This window comes from Odontesthes bonariensis, chromosome 7, assembly GCF_027942865.1.
Source record: "Odontesthes bonariensis isolate fOdoBon6 chromosome 7, fOdoBon6.hap1, whole genome shotgun sequence".
NCBI lineage: Eukaryota > Metazoa > Chordata > Actinopteri > Atheriniformes > Atherinopsidae > Odontesthes > Odontesthes bonariensis.
This window is the reverse complement of record NC_134512.1, coordinates 14,401,068-14,428,899: the sequence shown is the minus strand read 5'-3', so window position 1 is coordinate 14,428,899 and position 27,832 is coordinate 14,401,068. Positions and strand designations below refer to the sequence as shown.

At 40.9% G+C, this 27,832-nt stretch overlaps 1 protein-coding gene and 1 long non-coding RNA gene across 3 annotated transcripts in view; one reads left to right on the top strand and one right to left on the bottom strand.

Moving 5' to 3' along the window:
* znf469 (zinc finger protein 469) overlaps positions 1–23,500 on the bottom strand; it is a 54,839-nt gene extending 31,339 nt beyond the window's left edge. Inside the window, exon 1 of the mRNA XM_075469572.1 lies at positions 23,294–23,500. The gene's annotated coding sequence lies outside the window, so the exon portion shown is untranslated. The remainder of the gene's footprint in view (positions 1–23,293) is intronic.
* LOC142383824 (uncharacterized) lies at positions 8–24,303 on the top strand. Of its 2 annotated transcripts, XR_012770007.1 has the most exons (4): positions 8–427; positions 3,555–3,679; positions 12,701–12,772; positions 20,819–21,800. It is a non-coding gene; the product is annotated as an uncharacterized LOC142383824 (long non-coding RNA). The 2 variants fall into 2 exon arrangements; XR_012770008.1 differs by lacking the exons at positions 12,701–12,772; positions 20,819–21,800 and adding an exon at positions 23,382–24,303.
* Positions 24,304–27,832: the final 3,529 nt, after the last annotated feature.

Below are 27,832 nucleotides of genomic sequence, written 5' to 3'. Positions count from 1 at the left end.
CACCGCAAGAAGCGACGTAAGCGTCGAGGCAATCGTGGAGGCCTTCGGGTGAAAATCAGGAGCTGGGCGAGACTTGCCCACTCGCAGTCAGGACTAGGACCCCACCTGTGCCATGCCTTCTCCTTAGGCCGAGATGACATCTTCCTGACTCGGCGTTCGTGGGATCTGATCTACTCCTGTCATGTCTCTGCTGCTCCACCGAAGTCCTCAGCGCCCGTCATCCCCGCCCGACCGAGGCTACGCATCCGCAGTGGTGGAGTAAACCCCCGAAACATTCGTTCATTGGACTACTCGCCATGTCATCAAGCCGCAGCTCTTGTCAACTGCAGGTCGGTGCTAAATAAGACATTCATATTGAACGACTTTCTCTGCCGTCATGACCTGGACTTATTTTTTCTAACGGAGACCTGGATTGTTGCCGGAGTTGGTGAGTCTGCTGCCTTCGGTGAACTGTGTCCCACAAACTATTCATTTGTTAGTACCCCGAGACGTGTTGGAAGAGGTGGTGGCGTAGCTCTTGTAAAAATGCCGTGAAAATCCGGTCGCTTCCAACAGAGATTTACAGTACCTTCGAACTTCAATGCATGACAGTGGAATCTAAAACGAACTCGCTGGTGTGTGTGTTGATTTATAGACCTCCTAAACCAGATAAAGATTTTATTGCTGAATTTTCAGGTTTCCTCTCTCATTTTGTGTCATTGCATGACCGGTTACTAGTACTGGGTGATTTTAATATTCATGTATGCTGCCCAGATAAGCCAATGGTAAAAGAGTTCTGTGATGCTATGAATGCATTTGGTCTCAGTCAACATATTGATCAAGCCACCCACATATTAGGTCATACCCTTGATCTTGTTTTATCTTATGGTTTTTCTGTAGACAATATTATGGTTGAGGAAACGTCCTTCTCTGACCATCTACCTGTTTTATTTAACTTTGTCATCTCTAACCCTGTGCAGGCGGCTAAAGCTACTGGCCGCTACTCTCACTGTATAAATTCTCAGTCAATAGCTCAGTTCTCTGACTTTTTTGTCAAAGAGTCCATTGCTACTACCATGTCCTCAGCCTCTTCTGTCTCATCCAGCCCAGATGATATTGTTGCTCTCTTCCACTCCTCCTGCCTAGCCATTCTGGATATGGTAGCTCCTCTTTGTCACAAGCGCCCAAAATTTAGATCTCAAGTCTGGTTAGATGATGCCTCCCCCTCACTCAGGCAGGCCTGCCGGAGAGCTGAAAGGAAATGGCTAAAAGACCGTCTTACAATCTCCCATGACATTTTTAAATCTACTTTAGCATCCTTCCAGGCAGCTGCCAAAGCAGCCAGAGCTAAATACTTCTCTGATATTATCAATCAGCATGCTAACAGACCCAAAATCCTGTTTCACACTATTAATCAAATCACCAACCCTCCACTCTCACCGGCTCCCTTCACAAATGCTGATGCTTGTGAGAAATTTAAGACATTTTTCATTGATAAAATTGAAAACATCAGAGCACTGTTCTCTCCCCCTCCTCTGCCTTCCCCCGCAGTTAAGGTGTCTTCAGGCCCTTTATTTACTTTTAGTCACTTTGCTGATGTATCGCTGGCAGATCTCAAGGACATAGTCCTCTGTATGAAACCCACATCTTCCCCTGGTGATGTTGTCCCCTCTTCTATTTTTAAAGATGCTTTTGATGTGCTGGGCCCTTCCATACAGTTAGTTGTCAACTCCTGTTTGACATCCGGCGCTGTCCCTGCCTGCTTTAAGCATGCAGTGGTCCAACCCCTGCTTAAAAAGCCCAACCTGGATGCAAATTCTTTAAATAATTACCGTCCCATCTCTAAACTTCCTTTCCTTTCCAAGGTACTGGAGAAAGTAGTGCTGGCCCAGTTGCTTCCCTTCCTGGCTGAGCATAACATCCTTGAGCCCTTCCAGTCAGGTTTTAGAACACTCCACAGTACTGAATCGGCTCTGCTAAAAGTCACCAATGATCTGCTTCTCACTTTAGATTCAGGTCAAAATGCGATCCTGGTTCTTTTGGACCTCAGTGCAGCGTTTGATACTGTGGACCACAACACTCTCCTATCCCGTCTTGAGGACTGGGTAGGCATAAAGGGGACAGCATTACTCTGGTTCAGCTCCTACCTCAGACACAGAACCTTCTCTGTATCCCTTGGTTGCTCCTCTTCCTCCTCAGCTCCTGTTTCTTATGGGGTCCCGCAAGGCTCCATTTTGGGCCCTTTGCTGTTTTGTTTATACATGCTCCCCCTTGGCGACATCATCCGGCGTTATGACATCTCTTTTCACTTTTATGCCGATGACACCCAGCTATACCTGCCCCTAAAATCTGATAACTCCATTCAGCCTCTTCTGGATTGTTTCCAGGATATTAAGCGCTGGATGAGTAGTAACTTCCTTCAGCTAAATGATGGTAAGACAGAGGTCATCATTTTTGGCCCTCCTAAAGCTAGGCCCCTGATCGAAGGACAATTAGCCCACCTCTCCCCTTTTGTCAAGCCACATGCCAAAAATCTAGGTGTCACCATTGACTCAGAGCTCTGTTTTAAAAGGCAGATTAGCTCTGTTATCAAGAGTAGCTTCCATCAGCTGAGAATTATTTCCCATCTCAAACCCTCCCTGTCTCCCAAGGACTTAGAAACAGTAATTCATGCATTTGTTACATCCCGGTTAGATTATTGCAACTCCCTCTATCTTGGTCTCCCCCAGTCCCAACTTTCTCGTCTGCAATTGGTACAGAATGCAGCTGCAAGGCTGCTAACTGGCACCAAAAAATATCAACACATCACCCCTGTACTGGCCTCCTTACACTGGCTCCCCATTAGCTTTAGGATCCACTTTAAAGTCCTGCTGATTGTATATAAGGCACTGCATGGGTTGGCTCCCTCATATATCTCAGGCCTCCTCCATCCCCTCTCAGCATCCAGGTCCCTTAGATCTGCCGACAAGGGTCTTCTCTCTGTGGCCCGCACCCGCCTCAAGCAAAAAGGCGATAGAGCTTTTGCAGTAGCAGCCCCACGTCTGTGGAATTGTCTTCCCCCAGATGTTAGACTGTCTCCCTCTGTGACCACTTTTAAATCAAGGCTCAAGACCCACCTATACTCCCTGGCTTTCCCTGCTTCCTAGCTTTCCATCTCTCTCCTCTCTTTATATTCAAGTGTCTTCTGTTCTGTTGCTATTTATTTGTTAGTGCTGTCTATTTGTCAATTGTATTTCTGTATTTGTCTTTCTTACTCTCTTTGTGTTTGCTTTTATATTTTGCTTGTTCTGATTTGCTTTTATTTTTCTATTTTTTTTAGCCATATCATATGTACAGCACTTTGGTCAGTGGAAACTGTTTTAAACGTGCTCTATAAATAAAAATTACTTACTTTTACTTACTTACTAGTGTATGCATGGTTGTCTATCTCTCTGTTTAGTCCCTGATGGCGTCTTGTCTGGATTGTATAGAGAATCAATTGAGGAATGGTACATAAAAAACTGCATTTGCAAGCTGGAGAGATGTTGTCCCTTATCTCATGAATCATACTCTCCTTCTGCTTCATATTTTTACAGCTGCTGCACAAGCAGATCTGCTCAAATGCTTTAATCCTTGGTGACTGAAGAAGACAACAAATCCAGAGACTCAGGTTCTCACGGTAACTCAGCCATCAATGATCCCCTCTCGACCTTAAATACACGTAAGTATTCATGCCCATATATGTGTATGTGACCATGACGTATTTCATAAAACCTTATCTGAGAAAGATTCACAGAATGTTTCACATTTCTGACATATTGTAAACTCAATAGGTCAAATTAAATGATTTCAATGAGTGTTGGAGCACGGTTTGCTGTTTTTTTTCCCCCCTTCCTGGCTCATCAGATGAAAACGTTTCTATTTGCACAAACTCAGACTAGGTTAACACATTGTAATTTATGTGTCAAACTGAGTATGCATGAAACTTGCTAGTGTTGCACCCTGAGCAGCTCTGATGAATAAACCATTTGGCCAGGCTGTTGGGAATGGAAATTCTGTCACAGTCCATTAAAAGTCTGAGGCAGAGTGACAAGCTAGTGTCTGTGCCTCTGCGGCGTAGTCTTCTCAGTTCAGCGTTTCAATCTTCATGCTGTTTTAATGCAGCTCCACTAGAAAAACTCTAAGATTGGGCTCAGTGCTGCTTTCTGCCCCTTTGCACTCACTTCAGTTTTTCATGCCAGCACCGCGTGTCCAACCATTTTTGTTGGCACAGCCTGTATCTCTGGGCCAGAAAAGCTATTAATCTAGAGATAGTGGGTCTTTAGGGCCCATGTGAGGACCATTGGTCACTAAAGCACACTCTGATCTGGTCAAAGATTTAGTCAGTAATAGGAAGCCACGATTTTCTAAGTATGCACATTCCTCTTTTGAATGCAGTCACTACACAGACATGACATACAGTAAAAGTAAAGTTTCCCTTCGCATCTACTTCAAAATTAACTGAAGGGGTAAGAATTACATCAGCTTCTTTTTTTTTTTTTTTTACAAAAAGAAACATTCAAAGTTCATGTACTAAAAACTATGTGGAGGAGGCTCTCTTGCAACCATTCGAGGACAGAATAACAAATGGACATATTCTCATCTGATTGGTGTCCACAGAGTAAACACTCGGCATCCCTTAACCACCTTGCTATCATGTAAGCCAACAGAGGAGCCGAGGGCAATTAAAATGAAATATAAGGTCGTAAAAGTGTTGAGAAAATTTGAAATGTTAAAAGCTTTAAGCAACCTCAAAGAGCAAAAAAGGAAATCTGTTTTGGTCATTTGAAGGGTTAGTTCAAACTAATCGAAGATATGTGCATGGGAATCTGTCCAAGGGCAGGTTTTTATCTTACACTGGAATACCTTCCTTTCTATGGTGAGGTAGTCAGCCACCATTCCTTCTAACCAGCAGAGCAATTACAGAGTCAAGCAGTTCACACGTCATCAGGTCTCATGCTCTTGGCAGCTATCTAGGAGGATTTTATGAATGGCGTTTGGTTTGTCTGTTCAGGGGCTCAGTTATTTCTCCTCTGTTTCAGTTCCCTCAGACGGCTGCTGCACCAAACGGCTCGAATAACCTTGGTGATGCAATCTCACCACAAACCCCCAGCTGATGTTCCATTGTTAAAAATAGGAAAAAAGGGAGGGCTAAACCCCCTGCCTTAAGTGGGAAAATGACATCACAGTGGTAAAAATGCACAGCTGATAAGGAATGCATATGTAACATCTTTGTGTGATCTGAACTTGAGAGGTCTATATGTTCTCCAGCCGCAATGCTGGGTAATGGTTCCATGGTAATTGTGTACTTGGCAGCAAACACTGTGTTCTTTCTATAATCTGAGCAAATATCTGAATGATATTTGATCACTGGCAACATCAGTGTAAGCGTACAGGAATTTAAACTGGAGTAAGGCTATGTTTACAAGCCCCAGTTAAAGCTGTAATGTTGAAATAAAACAAAAAGAGAATATAGACTTCACTGCGCATCAGAGAGAAGGAGATATGATGTAAAGTAGATTTGATGAGCACAGAAAATCCAGAGATTAAACTTTTCTATCATATCAACAAACAAGTTAAGTACTGACAGTCAGTATGAGAAGCAATTTTTAACACACTAGGTAACCATTAAGATTTCTTTAGACCAGTATATGTCTTGAAATAACAAACTTCCACTTGGCAGCCACCTTGGACACACTCTCAGGCAGATATTTTGGTTTGAGAGGACCAGGTTAATATTGAATTAATATATTAACTTCCTATATACAGTAGAGTAGAATCCCTAATCAATTTTGGTGAAAACCCTTTAAAATAATATGTGAATCTTTCTTCAAAATTAAGTTAAAACAGCCCCAGAGAGACAATCTAAGATTGTCCTCACCAATTGGTCACCTTCCATGTTAATGCATGATATTCTATGTGTGATATCCAGTGTGTGATATCCTGACATCCGCACATGGCTTTAAGCCTGCAGACTCGAGGTCAGGTCCTGTGACTGGACTCAAATATTTTCCTTTCAAAATAATAAAAAAAAAATCCTTTTAGTTGCTTTTTGCTTAAAGTTAGGGAACAAAAAAAAACGATGGTCAAATGAAAATATGGTTTATACATGAAAAGGAGATTTAACATGTTTACTACATGTTAGATGGCAGTATTCTCCATTCTACAACAAGCTTCTCCTCCATTTGCTTTGCTATCACAGTGATGTATTCTGTGAAAGTAACGTCACCAGGAATTTCATCAGAGAGTTCAGATGTAGTCTATCTGACCAACTGCCCTTTAAAAAACAGCCTGAGTTAAAACAGGTTGCGAAATAACACAACAAGTGCATGGAGGGAAGAGACATCTCCTACACTGGGTAGAGGGATGTTAGTGAATAAGGTCAAGGATTGTTTTAGTTTCCAAGGGAAAATATTTCACTCCCAGGGGCTGTGCCTTGTACTTTTGGAAATCTTTCTCTTTGTTAGATGCTTCTTATATGTCTTTGGTACAAATCACAAAATCCTACTGAAAATAAACACTGTCCTATTCCATTAATTTTCCTGGAAGTCGGAGAAAAAAGAACAATGTAAGAGGAACAGATGAGGATGAAACATCAGACTGGGTGGCTGGCTGTACTGGTACAGTAGCCAGCTATGAGTCAGACACTGAGACTGGAAAGCAAGGAAGCATCTGAAGAATGGGTGACTGTTTGGTATGTGTGTGAATCAGTGTATGTGTGGAGAGCTTGTGAGAGAAAGGCCATGCCACAGGGCCCTGTAAAAGTTAGTCTGTTATTCCACATTTCCAAGCACTAGGTGCTTTTATTGCTTCACCAACACTCACAGAAGCCTTGGGGCCAAATATTGTGGGCGTGTAATAGATCTGCATTGGGTTCGGTTGGCTGACTGGCGTGGTGAGAGGGAACAGTTGACATCGTAGGAGTTTCATCAATTAAGTAGTCTCTTGAGCTTCATGAATTCATTCTCACTCTATTGAAAATTCATCTTTTTCCAGTACTCTTCTCTTTGGACGTTTTGCTATTACTCTGCGTCCACCCTCCCACTTGCGCTCCATTTTCCATCTTTAATCCCTCCCTCTTGTCTTGACTCTTCTTTTTGTTTGGCCCTCTGCAGCCCTCTGACTCTCCCTCTTTGGAGACAGACTCTTTTAACAAGCCTGCCCCAGTGGGCAGGAGACAGAGAGGGGAGGTTATTTTTAGATTGCACACAGATTAAAAGTGGAACGTTTTTCTTCATCCTTGTAAATAGTTCTCTTCCTCTCTTTCAGTTTGTAATGGAGCTTAGCATCTCTGTAGGGGATCTGTTGTTACTTCCCCCACACAAACTATTCTCTTCCCAGACTCATCTATCCCCCCCACCACTCTCACACTCATCCTCTCCAAACACTGACATCATCCAACAGACTGAACTCTTTCCTCTGCTTGTGGGGGCTGCTCTGTTCCGTCTGTACAGCATGAAATGGGTGAGCTCTTGACACAAATCAAGTAATGGGAGAAAAAAACAAGCTGTCAGAAAACACACATCTGCTCAGGAAAATGAGCCCGATACAGCAGTTCTCCTCGCATGACCTTTTCCTAAGTGACACAGCTGCATTAGACTAGATGGTGGCTTTTACACGCTTATATACACACAAACAGGTACACGCGTACACACGCTGTTAAAGAGTGTTAAAAGTATAAATCACAAAAGCCGCATCAAGTATAATTAGGCCAGTGCTTTATCCTGGAGTCTAGGAAATGACGGGTGAGCTTACTTCAGCATTTTCCTGTCTTGGACCCAAACCAGAAGCTGACTTTTTCCTCCTGTCTCTACAAACACACACACACACACAAACACACACACACTCCCCCCACCATGTGGATCACATCATCTCTGGCCTGAACTGGTGAAGTAAAAGGGGGAGACACGGTCCTCTGGGTTTTACTAGTCCTACTCTCACTGACCCATACCGGGGTCTAAAGTCGGATACAGCTCCTATTACTTTTCTTGAAAATGGTCCCATTTCATTTAAACTATTCTGTTTTTAGAGTGCAGCTTTTCCCTCACCCTTAATTTGAAGGAGTGACTTCTTAAGGAGAGATATTGCGTGGTTGTTGGCCTGGCAGAGACCAAGCAGGAAATCTTTCATTAAAACTCACTCATGGCCCATCATGACTTGAAGCCTTGTGTTGGATTTTGAGTAATAGGTGATACAGAGCAGCTCAGTTGAAGGTTTTATAATGCCCTGCACCATAGCCTGACCAGTGAACCCTGGGAACTCTGTTGAAAACAAACAATGCAGTAAAATCATAGATTAAGCTCTGAGATTCAAAATATCTGACAGACAGCTGTGTTTGAAGTTTTCTCCCTACCTATGTGTGTTTGATCAAAGGCTTTTTTTTCCTATGAACTTTCAAGATATTCTCACAATAAAAGTATTTGCAAAGAGCAGAGAGGGTAAGCTAGCTGTTGTAAAATGAGATTGAAAAATGAGAAGGGAAAGTGATGAAGACAAACCAAGAGAAAATGACACTGTGGTGAGCTACAGTACATCAAACCATTTCAAATCGCTCCTCCTCAAGCATATTTTACTGATGCACTGGGAGCTGTCAGAAAATTAGAAACACATTTGGGCTAATTGTTGATTACACATAAAAATATATGTGTGGGTTATGTTACTATATCCAAAACATATGGTGCAAATAAGAGAAGCAGCTCCCCAACCAAAAATAGATGTATCAAACTTCTCTGCTTAAACTGTGCCACCCTCTCTGTCTCTTATCCTTCATCTCACTCACTCAGGAATGTCATGGAAAACAAAATGTCTGAAATAATGGTGAATTTCTTCAGGGAAATAGAAAAGCTGAGACCAAGCAAGCTATTTCAAAAGCAAAATGCACATGAGTGCCTCTGGAAATATGAAAAGCCCTATGGCAGTTCTGGCTCAGACCTCGTCTTTGCAGTCGTTAGAGAGAAACCTGATCGTAATAGTTCAACTCTGTTCCCCATATTTTTTCCCTTACTGCTCTCTTCTGAATCTGTCACTCTAGTTGTAGAAGGTGTTTAGACCATACCATGCTTTTGCCTACATGTAGGGCAGCAGAGATTATGGGTCTGTGTTTATGTCTGAGGACAAGAGAGAAAGAGTGGCAGAGATGGGAAGAAGACAGAAAGGTTCTTGTTCAGACATAAAGAGAGTAAGAAAAGATAACACTAGTGCTCCTTGTTGATAGTAAGAGAGTATGGGGGATTCTGTTACACCCCTTCCCAGGTGTACATCTCTATGAACAGGACAACTAAGATCCTCAGACGTGTTTAAGCTTCTCAGTTAAAAGTGACAAAAAGAACCGTTTGTGTTTTTTTTTGTGATGATCTGCACATAAATGTTCTTCCGTATAACAAAATCTGAAAGGTTTACATTCTCAAAATGCAGCAGGAATGGCCTTTCTACCCTACGGCTACAGAGCATTTATGTTGTCAGTTGAGCCTTCTGCAGAAAACATTCTAGTGCAGCCTACCACTTTTGAAAATGACAAGCTGAGATATTACTTTAAGGGCCTAGATACTACACACAATAGTTGTATATCCATGTACTCTATATTCCCTAATGTTTACTTGGAAAAATAGATGACAAAATGATTAAAAAAAACCTTTGCAACTAATATGGCATGCTTGATTCGCTCAAAACCAGCTCGAGCTTTCTAGCAGTTTCAAAACCACATTTCAAACTCACTTTTGTAATGTGGAAAAGTTAATCTTCTGCTGAGTTATATACACAATTGTTGAGTTCTGCTAAACATAACATATTTGACAGCAGGACAGCTGTACTTTAGCTTAAAAACCACTCAGCAAACAGCAACACCAACTCACAGCAGCTCAGACATAGGGAACATTTGTAGGCTAAAAACGAAAGAGTAACTGCCACAAGCAGTTAATGCTTTTTTTTTCCCATGGAACAATCTCTATCTGCCATTCTTACTTGTGATGATACTGTGGATCTCTTCATACAGATATCAAGTAATAGTGCCACAAAGAAGATGACCTCATTATGCTCCTGTATAGTTTGTATTTTCTCAGCTTTGCTCGTTTACGCTGACCGAAAAGTGATGGTTTAACTCCTTATCAGTGCATGCTTTCAAAGCTTGTGCTTGGCTTGCAGAATCAAAGGATTGTCAACAATGTCAGTGTCTACAGCCACGTCTTCTGCTGTGCCAGATCTCTCTTGCACTTTTCTTTATACTTCATAAACAGAATGGTGAGGTGTAGCAAATGTCAGTCCTGTCTTGAAAGGAATAACAAAATCAATTTAGATATGTGAGCTTTCTTAACTTGTGCCTCAAAAAAAAATTCCAACAACCTATAACTATGCAGTATAAAATTACATACATACTGTAGTCCTAGATGTGTTAAATCAAAATGCTAGTTATCTATCTGGGCTGCAGGAAAAACCTATAAGTCCAATACAGAATAAAATCACACTTATCTCTAACATCAGTGATCATTTTCGGTTTGACTGGCCAGTTAAGAACTGATAGCATCTCCCACACTGCCAGTCTCAAGTCTGCCATCCGATGGAGAGTGAAAAAGCCACAATATTTGAGTACACTTTGAGTACCCTGCTGCTTTAACCTTTTCCCATCTGCATCAGCAGTCACATATGGTTCACAAAGAAAATCACTTTCTTCTTTCAACTTGGTAGTTTAAAGCTACATACAAACTCGGAAAGATATACACTACTGGGCTGAGGCTTAATCCTGAGGGTTGCCACTGGCATTCTGCTGCAGAGATATAACCAACAGATAGCCATGAGAACCCATAAAGAGGGATTTAAACAAAAACACATATAATTAAACCTACACAATGCATTCAGACACGGATAAACAAACCCACACACAAACAAACACCCTTACATGTATGGATGTAAATATACGCTTAACCAACCTGTTGTGTCGATGAAGATGACCATTGTGTCCAAAATTGGTTTAAAAAAATTCAACATGAAATAACTACATTTGTAAAAATATTTCTTGATGACATTTAATATATAAAATCTATCGATTTATTAAAGGCATGACCATCCACTTTGGATAAGTAGCACACTTATATGAATAGCCTGATATTTATAGATGTACAACTTTCTTCAATATCTAATAAAAAGAAATTGAAGAATCTGAGATGTAAACTAAACTAGATAAAACAAAAAATAGAAGAAAGCAAATGAAGGTAAAATTCAATAAGCCTGACTCCACCCTGTCACCTCATCCATCTGCGCCTCCCATTTCACTAGCCCCACCACCTGTTTTAGCCTTATAAAAAGTGAGTGCATAACTCTTGAAAAGTGAGTGTTTTGCACTTGAGGAGCTTATGTGAACAAAAAGTATTTTCTGCCCACCGTGATTGTTTATGGTCAGACCTGCAGCAGAACTTCTCTGTGACTTACAATTCCTGCAGCACAAAATTATCAGGGTCTGCTCTCTTGTGAAAGGAAATGTGAGGGCAGGGAAGAGGGTGCTTTTTTTCAAAGAAAGACAGGCTGTCACTGATCAAGAGAGAGGAGAATACTGAACTTCTATGGGAGTTTCTGTTAGCTTGGATGTCAATCCTTGTGTAAGCCTGTGAGTGTTTGTTTGTGTGCCTTAGTTTAAAAATGTGTGAGTGGCAGGGGAATATTAGTTCAATTCAATGAGTTCAGAAACTTGCATACACAAACACACACAGACAAGCAACACCTACACCACAAACTCACACGTGTCCATGCACATAGACACACCTTGTTGTTTGTGTTTCAAATATTTAAATGGACATAACACTAATTCATTTCTTGGAAGCCATCCCTAACCCTAACCTTAACCCTAACGCTAGTCCCTTTTCCTAACCTTAAAGCCAGTGCACTTTGAAATGTCCTGATTTATGTTATGGGGACTTTTTGTCCACAAAAGGGAGGTGAATCCCTACAAAGGGACTGTGTGAACAGATTTATGTCCCCACAACATAAGTTACGCATATATACACACACAGACACACATGGACACACACACAATACTCCCCCTTCCCTAAAACAGACTCTGCGAATGTTTGGCTGTGCCAGCTGTGTGAGCTTGAGAATGGGTGCAGGGTGTATACAATTGTCTGACAGGCTGCATGGTGTGTATACACATAGCCATAAACAGTATCTGGAGCGGAAACACTGATCATCTAGATGCGCTTGACCCTCTGACCCCAGGGTTGAACTGTTATCGTTTCACTGTGTGTAATATTTGGTCTCCACGGCGAGAGTAAAAACTGGGTGCTGTGCTGGACAGCAGCCAGGCAAACTGCTTGTGCGTGTGAGAGCCTGTGAGTGTGTATCTGAGAAAGGATACACATGTTGACTTTTCTTGATTTCATCTTTATTGTTTATATTCTTGTATGAATGTAAATATAAATTATCCAAAAGACTGTTTGCGTGTCTGCGCATGACAACGAGTAAACATGTCTGTGTCCAAGTCTTTGATGTTGACCACAGTGGCATTGAACTGTAGTGAACTTTAAGCTGAGAGGAAGAGACTCACAGAGACTCACAGAGACACACACTTACTGTGTCAAAAACATCTGCATTTATACATAACTAGTTAAAAAAAATCAGAGGCAGAAAGGCAGAATTATATGTGTGCTTCGAAAGTGGGAAAACTCAAACAGTTACTAACTTCTTTGCTCTTTACCGTATCCTCCGAATAAAACAGCAAGAAAGAGGAACCATGTGAGAGAAGAAAGAAACAGCTCACCTGGTTTCTGAGGGCTGTCATACCACACAGGTGAGGCAGCCATACATTTTTCATTCAATGACAATTTTAATTTTCTAACCCACAGTTATAGTTAACCTATATGTTTCTCATGGTTAAGAGTCTAAGAGCAACGCTTTTGTGAGAATGAGGATCTCTTACACTGATACAAGGTAAAGTGGGCTTCTGAGAAGGCTCTAAGTGGAGGTAGACTGGCTGATGACTATATAATCTAAATGCAACTTTCCCTTTCACTGATTCTGTTTGTGTGTGAGTATGTTAAATGATTGAATGGAAATATACCCATTGTCTAATGGAACATCATTTCATTCATTTAAACTCAACTGCTGACAAAGCCACTGTGAACTCCTTCAGCAAACACAGTGGAGTGAGGAGAGGCAACAGCAAGGGATGAAGATCTGGCAAACATGCCCGTTTGACCCGGATATATTCAGCAGGGTTAGAACTTTGAGCTGTTTGAACCATGGACACTAGAGGGGACCTGGCAAATATAAGTGTGTTTGAAGGCCAAACAGTGCTGAAGGCAGAGCTCCCATGGGGAATCTGACAGTCGAGTCTGATAGTCAGCTGCTGCTAACTCTCCACTGTGCTGACAGTTTGAATAAGAAGGAACAACCAGCTCAGTCATCAAAGAATAGATTCCTCTGTCCCGTCTATGAAGAAAAGTTGTTGTTTGAACTCTCAGAGCTGGAGCCTAATAAATTATATGTATTTCTCGTGGTATACAGTAGATGCACATACCCAACACAAGGCGAGACAAATATTCATTGTCCCAGTCCTTAATGGCGTGATGTTCAAAACTCATTGACTGACAGAATTAATTATAGAAGCATGAAAGTTTAAGCAAGTTTGTTGGTTCATTTGAAGGCATTATCTTCCAATTTCATTCTGCTGTGGTATCAGATTTCTCTAACGCCATAAGATACCATAACTAGCCTTTGTACAAATTTCAAATGAAGCAGCAGATTATTCTAAATGATAGTGAAACTGAGGTAACCTCAGAAAAACCTGCGAGTGTAAGATAAAGATAAAGTCTTTGGCTTTTGTGAAAACTTACGCCTCCTCTCTGAACCTTTTTAAAATAACATGTCTGTCAACACTTAAAATGAATGTGGTCATCTGTCCATGACACAGATTGCTGTGCCATGAATGAGAGTCATCACTAGTCCTAGACAGAAGCTTTGAAGTGAAACCGCAGTGCACTTCTTTCCACCCAGTTCTCATGGCTTTCCTTTAAATAGAGCATGACATCAGACCCTGCGCAGGTCTACCGGCCCAAGCCCAAAACAAATGTGTCCAAAACAATGCCACATCTGGAGCAAAACGCAGGAGAAAGAGGGGAAGAGAAGGAATGTAGCGGAAAAGGGGTTTAAAAGGGAAAGTGGTCCTGAACCTGTTTAGCTCTCGGAGCCAGGCCAAGGCATCTGGAGATGTAATGTAATTTTTCACTGGTGATTCCCCTCACGCCTCCCTACCAAAGATATATGCCACAGCAGATACATACAATGGAAAGCTAACTAAGGTCTACAAACACTGATTAACAGGACTACAAATCATTTCCGCCAATCATTTCTCTAATTTTGTATGGTGGGAATACAATTGGTATCTGATCTCAAAACTCCACGAAAATGTCAAACAGAGAAAAGACTTAATTTTTATTTCTATAGAATTTTCTGTGCGATACAAGGACTACTTCAGAAAGTCTCCTCAGGAAACCTGTTCTTGTTGTTAGTGTCAGAGGAAATCAGAGCCTTCCTGCAACAGAGGGAGCAGAGGCAAAAACTCAAGCCAATTTTTTTGCCATTTTTGATAAAATGTCCAATAAACACACAAGTGCTGATCCAACGGTAATTTATCAGCAGACACATAGTATACCGCCCACAAACTGACAGATATTTGGACTTGCATTTGAGGATACATAAAATGTATGTTGTAAGACATAAAACATATACACACATGTATACTAAGTGTATTTGTATGGGAGCTCAGGCAGCCCCTTAAACTGTAGATGTCACTTGACGAACAGGGATATATGGTAAGATGGAAAATATGCAGGATGTGTCCTGTTTGAAGAGGAAGATGCAGATAGCGAGAGAGAGAAAGAGTGGCAGGCAGTAAGGGAAAGAGATGAAATAATGAGTTTCTGGGAGACTCACCTCTAGTCATGTCTTTTATATTCAAATTCCATTTACAAGCCTGATATTCTGTGTAGACTATCAAATTTGTCAGGAAGAGTAATGAGTAATGCCTGGCTGAAAACTTTGTGCAACAGTGGAACTGAACTAAGAAAGACATAGAGAAATCAGGTCAAACAGCTCAGTACAGTGTATTGATACCCATTCCATCAAAAACCTTCCAACAAAACTTCATCTGCACTTTTTTTTTTCTAACATGAATAATTCAAGCTGAGAAAGATCCTTTAAAAAAAAAAGTAAAAACAAACAAAAACAGGCATTGATATCACTCAACATTGTGCCCATAAAAGCTAATTCAATTGTCTGTAACTAAAAAGCTTTTATAGCTCATTCAAAAAAATAAATAGATAAAAAATGCTGATGTATGGCAGCATGAGTAACTATTTCTAAATTGCATGAATAAAAACTGAATGACCCTTTTTAGATGGCTAATGTCATAAACAGGCCTATATTTTCTCCAAGGATCAGCTGAGAAACATCAAATTTTGATTTTCGACCATGAAGGCATATCTCCAATTGTGTATTTAAATTTAGCTGAACATTATATGGGCTCAGAAATTAAGGTTTGGTCTTCTAATAGGTCTACTGGGTACACAAAAAGGAAACAAAAAAAAATCTAACTCAGATGTTCTCAGAGTTTTGTGTGTGTGGGAACAAATCTGCAGCAATAGACTGAGTCTGTGTTGGCACGGACTCTTGGTTGGATAATTTGATAGTCAGCTAAATTTGTAAAGGATGCTTTTCCAAAGATAGAAATCTACAAATCACTGCTGAGAAAATCTGAGATTTCTTGCCACTGACATCAGTGTGGATGATGCACAGATTGCCGCAGGGCTGTGAGCTTTTATTTTCCTCTGGGAAAGATCCCATTTGATGACTGCCCTTTGATTTTCTGTTTAAAATAAGACATTCAAACATAGGTTGCAAAATGCAAAAGGTTTTGCTACTTAAAAACATAGCAATGTAGAAAAAAACGAGAATCACAGGAATATTTGAGAAGGACTGAAAAGATTGATTTGGAAATAAGAAATCACTTCAGAATGTTTGGGTGATTCTGTAGGGAAGTCCAGCTCCATATAAAATAAAGTTTATTTAAAAAAAGCCGAAAAAAAGACTTTTAAACTGACGACTGTCTTTGAATGTGAACCATATCTTCTTAGCTTGTACATCAATTCTGAATAACTGGTTTCAGTGCACCAAACTCAGAAGTGTAAAATCAGTTAAGGCTACAAGGCTTTGAACTCATCGTGCAGAAATTGGTGTTGCAGATTTCAATGATCCTTCAAACAAAGCAACACAGTTACTTGGCATCCATTAAAGGGGAACTGCGGTATTTTCAACATTAAGCCTCTTTTCTGAGTCGTCTGCAATGTTTTAGAACCCCCCACGCCGCTTTTTTGATGTTTACTGCTGTCTCCAGTATTTGCCTAATTTTGATTCATCTCAACCTGCTTCAGAATCGCAAGTCATGCGCATGTCCAAAAAGGTCCGTAAAAGCACCATAAACGTCCGTTTTCAAAATCATCAACTCACCACAGTGGTTACTGGTGTGCACTGGTAATCCATATCAAATGTCGTTGCGAAAAGTTGCTTCTGTCTTGTTTTATTTGGCAGCTCGTTCATGCTCGCACTATTTTCTTAGCGGTGGCGGAGTAATATCAACCAGCATCCAGTACAAAATGTCAAATAAAACACGACAGAAGCAACTTTTCGCAACGAAATTTGATATGGATTACCAGTGCACACCAGTAACCACTCCGGTGAGTTGATTATTTTGAAAACGGACGTTTATGGTGCTTTTACGGACCTTTTTGGACATGCATATGACTTGCCGTTCTGAAGCATGTTGAGATGAATCAAAATTAGGCAAATACCGGAGACAGCAGTAAACATCAAAAAAGCGGTGAGGGGGGTTCTAAAACATTGCAGACGACTCAGAAATGAGGCTTAATGTTGAAAATACCGCAGTTCTCCTTTAACAAAGTACTTATCATTGGATAACATCATCCCTTTGTTGCCTTTTATTCTGTTTTGTCTCGTTCTTCTGTCATTTCATTCACATGCAAAGCCTGCCTGAGTTTTTTTGCATTTCAAAAATTCAACAATTTTGGAACCCGTGTGTCATAGACAGTAACATTATATTTCACAAACTCACAATTCTTTTGGCTGACCAGATATTACAGGTCCTGTGCGGCCCTGGTTTATCCATAAAACTACAAGCAGGGGATATTATAAATTTGTCAGACACAAGGTCAAAATAACCATTCAGTAATGATAAATTACTCATCATTACTTTGCAATATTTTAAACCAACATCCAAAATGCCAAAATCCTGAAGATCAAGAGAAGTTTAAGTAACTGACATGAGCCTATCCTTATTTTGAAATCACTATTCAGCTTTTACGATCAAAGTCTAATAAAATTCAGCTCAGCCAGCACAGTAAGGTCAAAAGTCATGACACTACTGGCCAACATCGAATTAGGGGATGAATAACCTCCATAGTATTATGTAACTGTTAACAAGACTTGCTAGACTGGTAATAAACAACCCTTGAAGCTAGTATCAGCAGCCTTTAACAATGAATTTGAGTTTTTAAACTTAGCAAAGTAATGTCATTGGCAACTGATTAGAGAATTATAACTAATCCAGAGTTTATCAATCCTAGTTTTTGGCACAATGGATTCATTAGTTCCTAATATAATCAAGAAAATGTACGAAAACAACAAAAAGAACACAGCAGGCATGTGTCACTCTGTTAAGTGTTTAATTACATTTCCTCTGGTTATCTGTCTGCTCACGAATCTTGTGAGGTTAAAATGCTTGAAAGCTTTCCGTCATCAAAATACTGCGCATAAGAAATACATTTAACCAAAACCTGATCCGTCCATATTTTTTTCAGTGTCAGTAATGGTGAATGTGTGTGGCGGTGGGGGTGTCTGGGGCAGTCTAGAGTTACATTAACTGGTAGTGTGAGAGGCAGGAGGTGGTGCAAGGTCAGGGGTTACTGTGCCCTGACAAACAAATGAGCCACCCAGTGAGGAAGTCAACAAAACATGCTTTCCTCTGAAGCCCTGGCAACAGCAGCTGCTGGCAAACATATGTGCAACAAATGTGCCATCTGAACCAATGACAGTAACCAGGTTTACATGACACTTGAAAAAAATGTATTCTTGTGCTAACAAAACCAAAAACAGACTTATAAAATGCATGTAAACATAATAGTCGGACTCAAACTGTACAAAATCGAGCTACTAAAAACTGGACCAAACAGATTATGGTGTTGGGGATCGAATCATTCTGTCTGTATACGCTTAGCTAAACTGGAATGAGCTTTGGCTCTCTGTATACGCTCCGAAGTTCCATCTTTTAGCAAATAAAATAAAAAAAAACAGTAAAGCTAAGTGTTTTTTATAAGGCCGAAATTCCAATAAAGCTGCTTTCATTCAAAAGTTTTTCTGTTTCTTTGGTCAGATTGTGACTCAAAGCCAGCCCGTTAGGACCACATGTGAGTTTCCAGTCGCTTAAAGCATTTCTGTATTGCCCCACTGCCATATTAAAGTCCTGATTTTATAACTGCAGCATCATCTCACAAAAGCATCAATCACAACACATTTATTTATATCACAAACTCTCTTTTTCGCGCCGTCTGAAAAACTTTAGTGAATAAATAAATTATGCCTGATGTATACTGACACAAGGTTCAATTAAAGGTGATAGAGAAAGGTTGAATGGGGCATTAATCCTTGTTCTGTGATGTGATATGTAGCCCAAAAAAAATTGGTTGGGTCTGTAATGGCTCAGAACCTCCCTAAAAGGCTCTCTGAAACAGCTGTTACTATGCTGGGTTTAGAATGCGTCTTTTTCCCTTATTGGCGTCATTTCAGAGCTTATCTGGCAACCTCATTCTGAAATGCAGGTAGGTGTTGGCGCTATTCAGTTGCCGTTGCTTGATTGGCTGCCGTTGCTCTCACTGAAAACAGAGCTATAGAGTAATACACTGACTGAAAAGAAAGCTCATTCCCTTTAGATGAACAAGCCAGAGCTAACGTGCAATTCTTACAACAGGAATATGGCACAACACACATTTAAAACAAAATAAAATGTGATACTTACAGGCTGTACTGATTGCTGGGGTTGATTTTGTTCAGAATCAGAATCAGAATCAGAATTCGTTTTATTGCCATTGTTAGTGAACAGTGTTCACTAACTAGGAATTTGCTGCGGCGTAAGGTGCAAACGTAACATAGGATATAATAATAAAAAATAAAGAATAAAAATATATGAATATAAAATGTACAAGGTGTGTACAACAATACACAGTATCCAATATACAGAGCAACAACAGTGCAGCTTCATTAGTGCAATTTTAATGATGGTAAAGTGACTGGGGCAGGTTATGAGGTGGTTATGAAGTGTTCATAAGTCCAACTGCAAGGGGGAAAAACTGTTTTTGTGACGGGAGGTTCTGGTCCGAATGGACCGAAGCCTCCTGCCCGAGGGGAGTGGTGCAAATAGAGAAGGGTCAGCTGTGATTCGACCTGCTCGCCCCATAGTCCTGGAGACGTGCAGGTCATGGATAGATGCAGCCGATCACCTTCTCAGCGGAGCGCACAGCTCGCTGCAGTCTGTGTCTGTCCCTGTCGGAACTGACCCTCTAATGAGCAAAATTCCGACTGAAGCCTGCTCGGAATCGTGCAAGCTTTGTGAAACTGTACTCCGTGACATGCGCAGTGCAAAGGAAAAGTCGGCGGTTGTATATGGGGATGCTGTTAAAAATATATAAAAGCCAATGATCGCGAACATTGCTTTCCGGGGGAAGAATATGTAACGATCGTAGTCCGCTTTCACAGCCTTGGAAGGCTCACCTGTTCCTGTTTCTCGCCGAAGGGGCGTGTCTGAAACGGGGTGGCTGTGGATTTGGGTGTGGGGGGGGCGATTGCTGAAAAAATGACATCACTTTTTCACAAAAACGGATTGGGGGATATTCTGGGGGATATTCAAAAAAGGGGAGTACTTGAAACAGAGGTTCTGACACTTGCTGGCACTTCGTGTGTACTCCCCACAGCGGGGAGACTCAGAACTAACACCAAAAATGTGAAAAAGACGATTTTGATTCTCTATCCCCTTTAAATTGCCATGTCAAGCTGAACCATAGTTCGACTTAACTTTGCATGTAACTGAGCAGAGAGGCTATCATCACCATTTGAGGTTGCCACAGAAACATGTCCCAAAAACACATCAGAGAGGCCAGGAGAGAGAATGCAGGAGGAGGGGAGAAACAGAGGGCGTAGGAGGGGTGGCAGCAGACACAATAAAAGATAATAGAAAAGATAGTTATGTTTTGGGTTTTTTTCATATGGGAAGTCGATATTTAAATCAAGACTTCTCATTCTGGCTTTCTTGTTGCAATGCAAACTGCATTGTAAGATGAGACTGCTTCAATAGGTTTAAATGTTATGAGGACTCCTGATGAGAAAATGATGGGAGATATGCTGCTGTTAGCTAAACTGCAACCAAGCCAGTTTTACTGTAGGATCTATTGTTTCCCTTTGGGACTAATGACTGACAAACAGTCTCTTGATGGCTCTTTTCTGCTATTCTGCCCTACTAAAATCCCATTTAATAGAGACTCTCATGAGAGACCAGATGAAACCAAACTGCTCTATTTTCCTTCAGGGTTCCATCACAAGAATTTGACAATCTCTCTTCTTTTGCCTCTAAATCTACTTTGCACATCACCAAAGTTAGTTTTCTCGATTTTTCTCACTGTAAATGTCATGAATTTATTTTCTTCAGCCTTCTGTCTGTCCTCCATCTCATGCTCTTTTTGTATTTCTCTCTCCCCTTCTCTCCCCTTGCCAGCTCTGGAAAGTACATTCACACAGTTCAACAGTGACACAAGGACCGTCTCCTTCATGGCAGACCATGCTTATGTTTTTTCAATTAAGCTGGGCTCCTGTACATTTGGGAAACCATAATTCTCATGGCCCAGCAGAAACTAGTGGAAAGTCGCTTAGTTTCTTTTTTTTAATTTTTCTGGGAGCGGTTTTGGAAAGACCCATTCCCTTGAAGCATGTCAGACTAGTGAGGATGGAGAATAAAACCATAGGAAAACTGTCTATGAGAATACAGGAGGTGTTGATAGGAGCTGAATGGCTCACTGAGGGGTTTTAAGGTGCAAGAACCCGTGGGTTGTATGGGATAAGGAAGGAGGTGAGTGAAAGAATACAGATGGATGGATTTCCAAGGGAATGTGGATGAAAGTAAGTAAGTTGCAAGCCGGATCTGAATTGCCCAGCGGGGAGGAACACAGATCCACTGAAATCACATCAAAGCCTGGTGTTACTGAGCCGCAGATGCGTCTTGTCCTTTCTATTTACAGAGAAAAGCTTCTGTAGCCTGTTGGATTCATCAGCCTTTAACAGCAATCAACAGTGCAAATAAACAAATCTCCATCGCATTGTATGCTATATAACAGCTCATTTAAAATTCCTATATGGCTGCAATTTACATTAACCCTCGCCAAAGCCAACACTTAATTAACCTGACACCTTTATGATACAGCATTCACCTCATCTTACAGCTAGAGACACTCATTAAGAATGAAAGACTGTTGATTTCTGAATGCAGCAGCCAAGCAAAGATGACTTCTTTTCAGTGCTCCTTTAAAAGCTATACTCACCAAATTCATGGATGCACACAGTGAATGCAGCATGAACAACAACTATGCTACCCGACCAAAAACAAAAAGCACCTTTATATTCAAAGCTGTGGTATAAAATATGTGACATAAAAAATGGATAAATAAAGTATTTTTCTATTCTATTCTATTCTATTCTATTCTATTCTAAAAAAAACATCACAATCTGAGGAGTAGTAAGTTTGGTTTATTTTCTCAAAGCCATACTCCCTGAAGACAAGACTTTTGGTTTAAAAGTTATCAAGTAAAGTTGTGTTGCACAGGCATGGATAAAAAAAACAAAGCTTTTGATATAAGATATAATACCAAGTTAGGATACCAAATTTTACTGTGTTCTGTGACTTCCTCCCAGTGATTTCTTACCAAGCAGCAACATCTGAAGGAGATGAGCCAATTCACAAGTAACCAAAAATTGCACTTCCTTAACTGTCCACGTGAGGCTGAGGCCAAAAGTGAGTCTATCTTCCTGGAACTCTATTTAAAAGGCTAAACTTTATGACAGAAACAAACACATTTACAGCCATGTTTTGACCTCTGTAACTACTTTTTTTTAGGATAATTGTATATACAGTCCACTATGTTTCTGACACTTCTGCTTCTCAGGTTCAGTTCTGTTTCCACAGTGTGACTATTAATAACCTCAATCTGATCCACAGGACCTCAAATTTAAATATATTCACAATCAGAAAAGCATGGTTGATCACGTTGGCCGTTATAAGTTGCAGATATCTCTCACACCGGCTCTACTAGTCTGGGAATTTAGTCGCTGTACAAAAACCATCCATCCATCCATCCATTATCTATACCGCTGAATCCGTCGATCGGGTCGCGGGCGGGCTGGAGCCTATCCCAGCAGTCAATGGGCGAGAGGCGGGGTACACCCTGGACAGGCCGCCAGTCCATCGCAGGGCCACATAGAGACAAACGAGACAAACAACCATGCACGCTCACACTCACTCCTAAGGACAATTTAGAGATGCCAATCAACCTAACATGCATGATTTTTTGGACAGTGGGAGGAAGCCGGAGTACCCGGAGAGAACCCACGCATACACGGGGCTGTACAAAAACCATCTAGTGCCAAATATTCTTCCTCATGGAAAATGTGTGGGGATTTGTAGGATACAAACGATAGTTTGTCGCAATAGTTCCATCTGAGTCACTTTGTTTGTCCCTTTTATAGAATGTATAAACCATGGAAATAGGGAATGGACAGCTAGAGGATCACAGGAATATAAATACTTTATCTAATTAGAATGACTGAAATGACACTTAATTGTTTCTAAAGTTCTCATCTTATTTTGAATGGCCCCCTCATCCTTTTTCCAAAGTATGTCAGTCGCCTTCCTTCCAGTAGAGGCAATTTATCACAGTTAACATAAACCTCTGACAGCTAGTTAGTTCACATTGATACATGAACTTAAAAACAGCATATTAATTTATGCATGCTCATGAGAGCACTTACGCACACATATGCCCACAAACACATGCATGTTTAAAGTGGGAGTGACCTAAACAGGACGGCCTCCATTACACCCCCACTCCCCAACCACAACAATCAACAGAGACAGACAGTCAAGGAGAGCACTTCCACAGAAAATGGTAGGAGCAGCAAATAAGCAAGTCTGAAGTCTTACCTCAAGAGTAATACTGTGAAGCCAAAGCCAGCAAAAGCCTCATGACTGTAGCGGTCTTTCTCTGTCTTGGGCTCTTTGTATCTCTCAGCTGTGGCAGACAGGAGCAGTGAGGCACAGGCGGTGCAGAGCGGAGCAGCTTTCGGCACACTTTACAGGCAGAGAGGGCTGTGGAGCAGCAAAGACCCCAGTCCGACCGCTCACACTCTGCCTTCTGAGGATGAAAAGAGAAGACTTCATTACCAACACAAGACCACGCCTCCATCCCTCCGGTCTCCCTCCTCCCAAGCTCTCTCTTTCATTCCATCCCTGCCCTCCTCCTTCACTACCTCCCGGGTTCCCTTCCACACTCCCAGCCAGTAGCACGCTCCAGGGCCTGTCCCAGCCAAAAGAGGGGGAGCAGACTGCCAAAGAAAACCTCCCATCCGACTGCCTGCCAGTGCCATGTAGTGCACATACAGAGAAGGACAGAGGGACAAATCAGGAAAGAGATAGAGAGACAGAGAGGTGGCATACACAGATGGTTAGAACTTTTGCATAAAGTGTATTGACTCATAATGATTTAGCACAGTTATGCCTGTGATGCACCTGAAACTGCAATAGGCAAATGTGAGTGTGTGTGTGTGTGTGTGTGTGTGATGGCAGGTGGCAGTGAGTATTAAAGGAAAACTAAGAGGGGAAACAGGATGAGAGAATTAAACTTGGAATAAGTAAAGGGTGTGAGGTAGTAGGGCTTAACTTGACAGAAGTGGTAAAAGAGACTGAGGGGAAAGACACCGACAAGCAGACAGAAAGAAAAACACAGACACACTCAGAATGAGACATAAGATCAATTAGACAGTTTCAAAGAGAAAAGTAAAAAGACATATTCAACCAGGGGTTGTTGGAAGTTCTAATTAAGACTGTGAGTAAAATCACATCAGAAGACTGCTGCTCAAAAAGAGTATGTGTGTGGGTTGTGCTCAGGGTGTGTGGACTGTCTCTGTATATCTGTGTGTCTATACTGCCATAGTTAACACCCAGAATAAAACTGAAAATCTTTGTCCATCTTCAGACTTTCTCTCCCCTCCTCTTGCTCCTCCTCCTCCTCCTCCTCCTCATGCTCTCTGTCTTTTCTTCTTATGCCAAAGTGAACTCTCTCCCCATCAGACAGGGAAAATAGGCCTAAAAGCACTAGCTGTTTACTGTCTGTAATTATGAGGGGCTGGGTACAGTCAGCCCAGGCAAGCACTGCACCCTGCCCCCAGTGCCACCACACACAAACCTAGCACTACCAAGTCTGCCAATTTAAACTGGGTTGTGGCACAGAAAGGGGGATGTAAAGTAAAAGAAAAGAAGACTCAAAGAAAGCTGAGCTTAAACTTAATTCAAGTTAGATTAAAGTCAACTTGTAATGATCAACTTTAGAAATATACAGCATTGACTACTCCTTTACAGTTAGAGGCTAAAATTAAAGTTCAAAGTCGCAACTTGCCAAAAATCTTGGGAGATGTTGCAGATCAAGTTCCAGCACACACCATGGCTTAGTTAAACCTTGACTTGATGGTCCAGGAGATTATTCAGAGACACTACCACAGCACATCACTACATCCACCAGGCCTACAGATTTTGAATATCCCATCACACACAGAAAAAGTCAGAGTTGACTTAAAACAAAATTCCCCATGTTTACTTTGAGATACAGTTGTAGTTTCATGATTTCTCAGCAAGAATAGGTAAACAAGTAGTGGGGCAAACATAGGTAGCTTACTGCATACAAAACATCACAAAGAAGCTAAAAGATTTCAGAAAAAGCCTAAAGATCATAGGGAAGGACATAGGGATGAAAATGTCAGCATGATGTATCAAACCCGCATCATTTTTATTTGGCAGCACACAATGGGGTAAACAGGGATTATACAGATCTCTGGCAATCCCCCACATTAACATAAACACCTACAAAGACCCTCTCTGTGGCATAATGGTGTCAAATTTACACAGGTCCACTAAACAGTATTTAAAGTTATAGGCTGCCTTTATTGTATGTTGCGAAAGCTTAGGCTCAGGAGTTGGCATTTGAGACATTTGGAGTGGGTTTGGTGAGGAATGACAGAGAAAGGAGAGATTAACTCATTTTACTGTGCTTTATTACTAAGAAACACTAATTCTCCAAAACCAGAGACACCAACAGCCTTTCTGTGGTGTTTTATGTCTTTAATCAAGGGATTTAGTGCCATAGAATAGACTAATCCAACATCTGAAAGCTGTTGTTTGTTTACTGTCTACTATGTAATCAAGTATTGTCATTACCGTAACGACAGTATATAGGTATATATAGCACAAAGTGGTCATATAATAAGGAAAGTTCGAAGCATAATGACAAGCTGTCAGTCACACTTTGCTGCAAAAAGAAATGAGTGTGTTTCAGTGTTTAAATGTGGGATTTAAGGATTGTGGTAGAATTGATTAAAAAGATGCAATATCCTATCTAGCCACTAGGGGCTGAGCGGCACTGTACTGTAAAAGCACACTCCATTTGCAGACACCAGTGAGGAAAGGTTTGGCACACACACTTTTATACATCTCTGTAATGCACCCTCCTCCATGTTTCTGTTTGCGGGAACACTTGAGTCTCTTGATAACTGTTGATACTGTTTCTCTTGAGTCATTCCAACCACACACTTTATGTGTTGAGAATTATATCTCCTGCTGCAAAAATCTAAAAATCTGCAAACACAAGATTAAGATAATTTAAAAATATATGTTAGAAAGCATTTACATTGACATATATCTAATTATGGGCTAAACTTGTTTTAAGGTTCAGGAATTATATTGGTGAAAGACTACACACTGTCTTCATTAAACCTTTTTATAATGCTTTAGAAAACAAAGGGGAAGCAAAGGAGAAGGAAGTATGACAATATCATAGCATCTTGAGGTTACCACAGGCAGCCTATGTAACTGGACTTCAAAAGCTAAACATCTGACTAGCATGCAATTTTGGAAACTCGCATGACTGGAATGGGTCAATGGGAGTACTGGAATGTAGTACACAGCAAAACTCTTTTAACACCTAAAATTAAAAAATGTTTGTGGAAATATCACTTGCAGAGGATCTAAACTTGATGAATGAAACAAGAACATAACACAGGATTTAAAAGTTAAGTACTGCTTCATCAATTTGCAGTTGGATGGTCTAGTGGTTATATTAGATTTAGTCTACATATTCAATTTCAGAATTAAATTGTAAATTTAATTTTTCCATTTGATGGCTGAAATTGTAAGCAGAATCATACAGATAGTTGCGAGAGGACTTTCTGTCTTCTGCACACACACAATTTGTTTTTTAATATGTATCAGTGTGGGATTGATCTTTCCATGAGGAATAAGAAGAATGTTGTACACAAATTCTGAGGCAAATGCATATCAGAACAACAACTGCTGGTATACTACTAGTTTAAACAAGTATTCTTTGGTCATACAGGAGTTTAATTTCATGCTTTACGCTGAAACACACAGACTTTCTGCCAGCAGCCTAAGGTGTCTAAATAGCTCTTCTCACTCTCTAATTCACTGAAAAAGGTTGTGTAAAACACCATGGCCTAACTTATAAAAGGTTTTAATGGCCCCAGAATATTCTAACTTATCCTCGGGGAGCAACAACTGGGTTAAAGAAAAAAAAAAACGAATTAAACTGACTCAGTAGCAATGTGCATGCAAGTTTTTACTGACCCATGGCTTTCATTGAAAAACGTTGAAATAGTGCAACTATGAAAAGATGACAGTTGATCATGGTCTTCCACCTTGTGCCACTTTCAATGCTGCACTCTGACAAGCACTGTTAAAGTGTGGTAACTGGTGATGCTTCTGCACTTGACAATTAAGTGTCTTAGTTGGTAAAGAGGACATCAAGTCTCCAGTTTGTATTGTATAAACAGGGCCAGCTGCTACAGATCAACACTCATATAACCTCTCAATAAAGTAGCACTGCTTTGCTTACAAGTTGTAAAATGATATCTGCAACCTGATTTTGCCACACTTGCGGTAAGAATTTAGAGTAGCAGGGTTATTCCAGGTCATGTTGGAGACACACCCAGTATTCCAATGAAAGGCTTCTCCATCACCACCAACACAAACTCTCCTGTAACTGTCAATTAAGGGCACTGAGTGCAGGCACTGACTACATGTGGTGACTATTCCATGACTCATTGACTGTTTCACACCTGAAATATCCTGTAAAAACAGTCAGTGTAAGGTTTAACAGCAGGAATAGATTATATTTTACAAACATGAGGACTAGTTCTATGAGTGCATTGAGACAACAAAAGACCTCAGAAAAAAGGGAGACTGTGGGTTTCAAATCAGACACAGGTGATTGTGGCAAACAAAAAGGTGCAACACATCCATTCCCTCCCTCTGTCTGTTCAACTGTTGGGCCTGTAGTTGCTGGTCTGAGTGGACAGCCTAAGCTCTGGGAATTTCACACATTCAATGGCCATGACCAGCCATGGGTAGAGACCATCACACCCTGGTGTTCCATTTCTGACCCAGAAAGCCCACTAG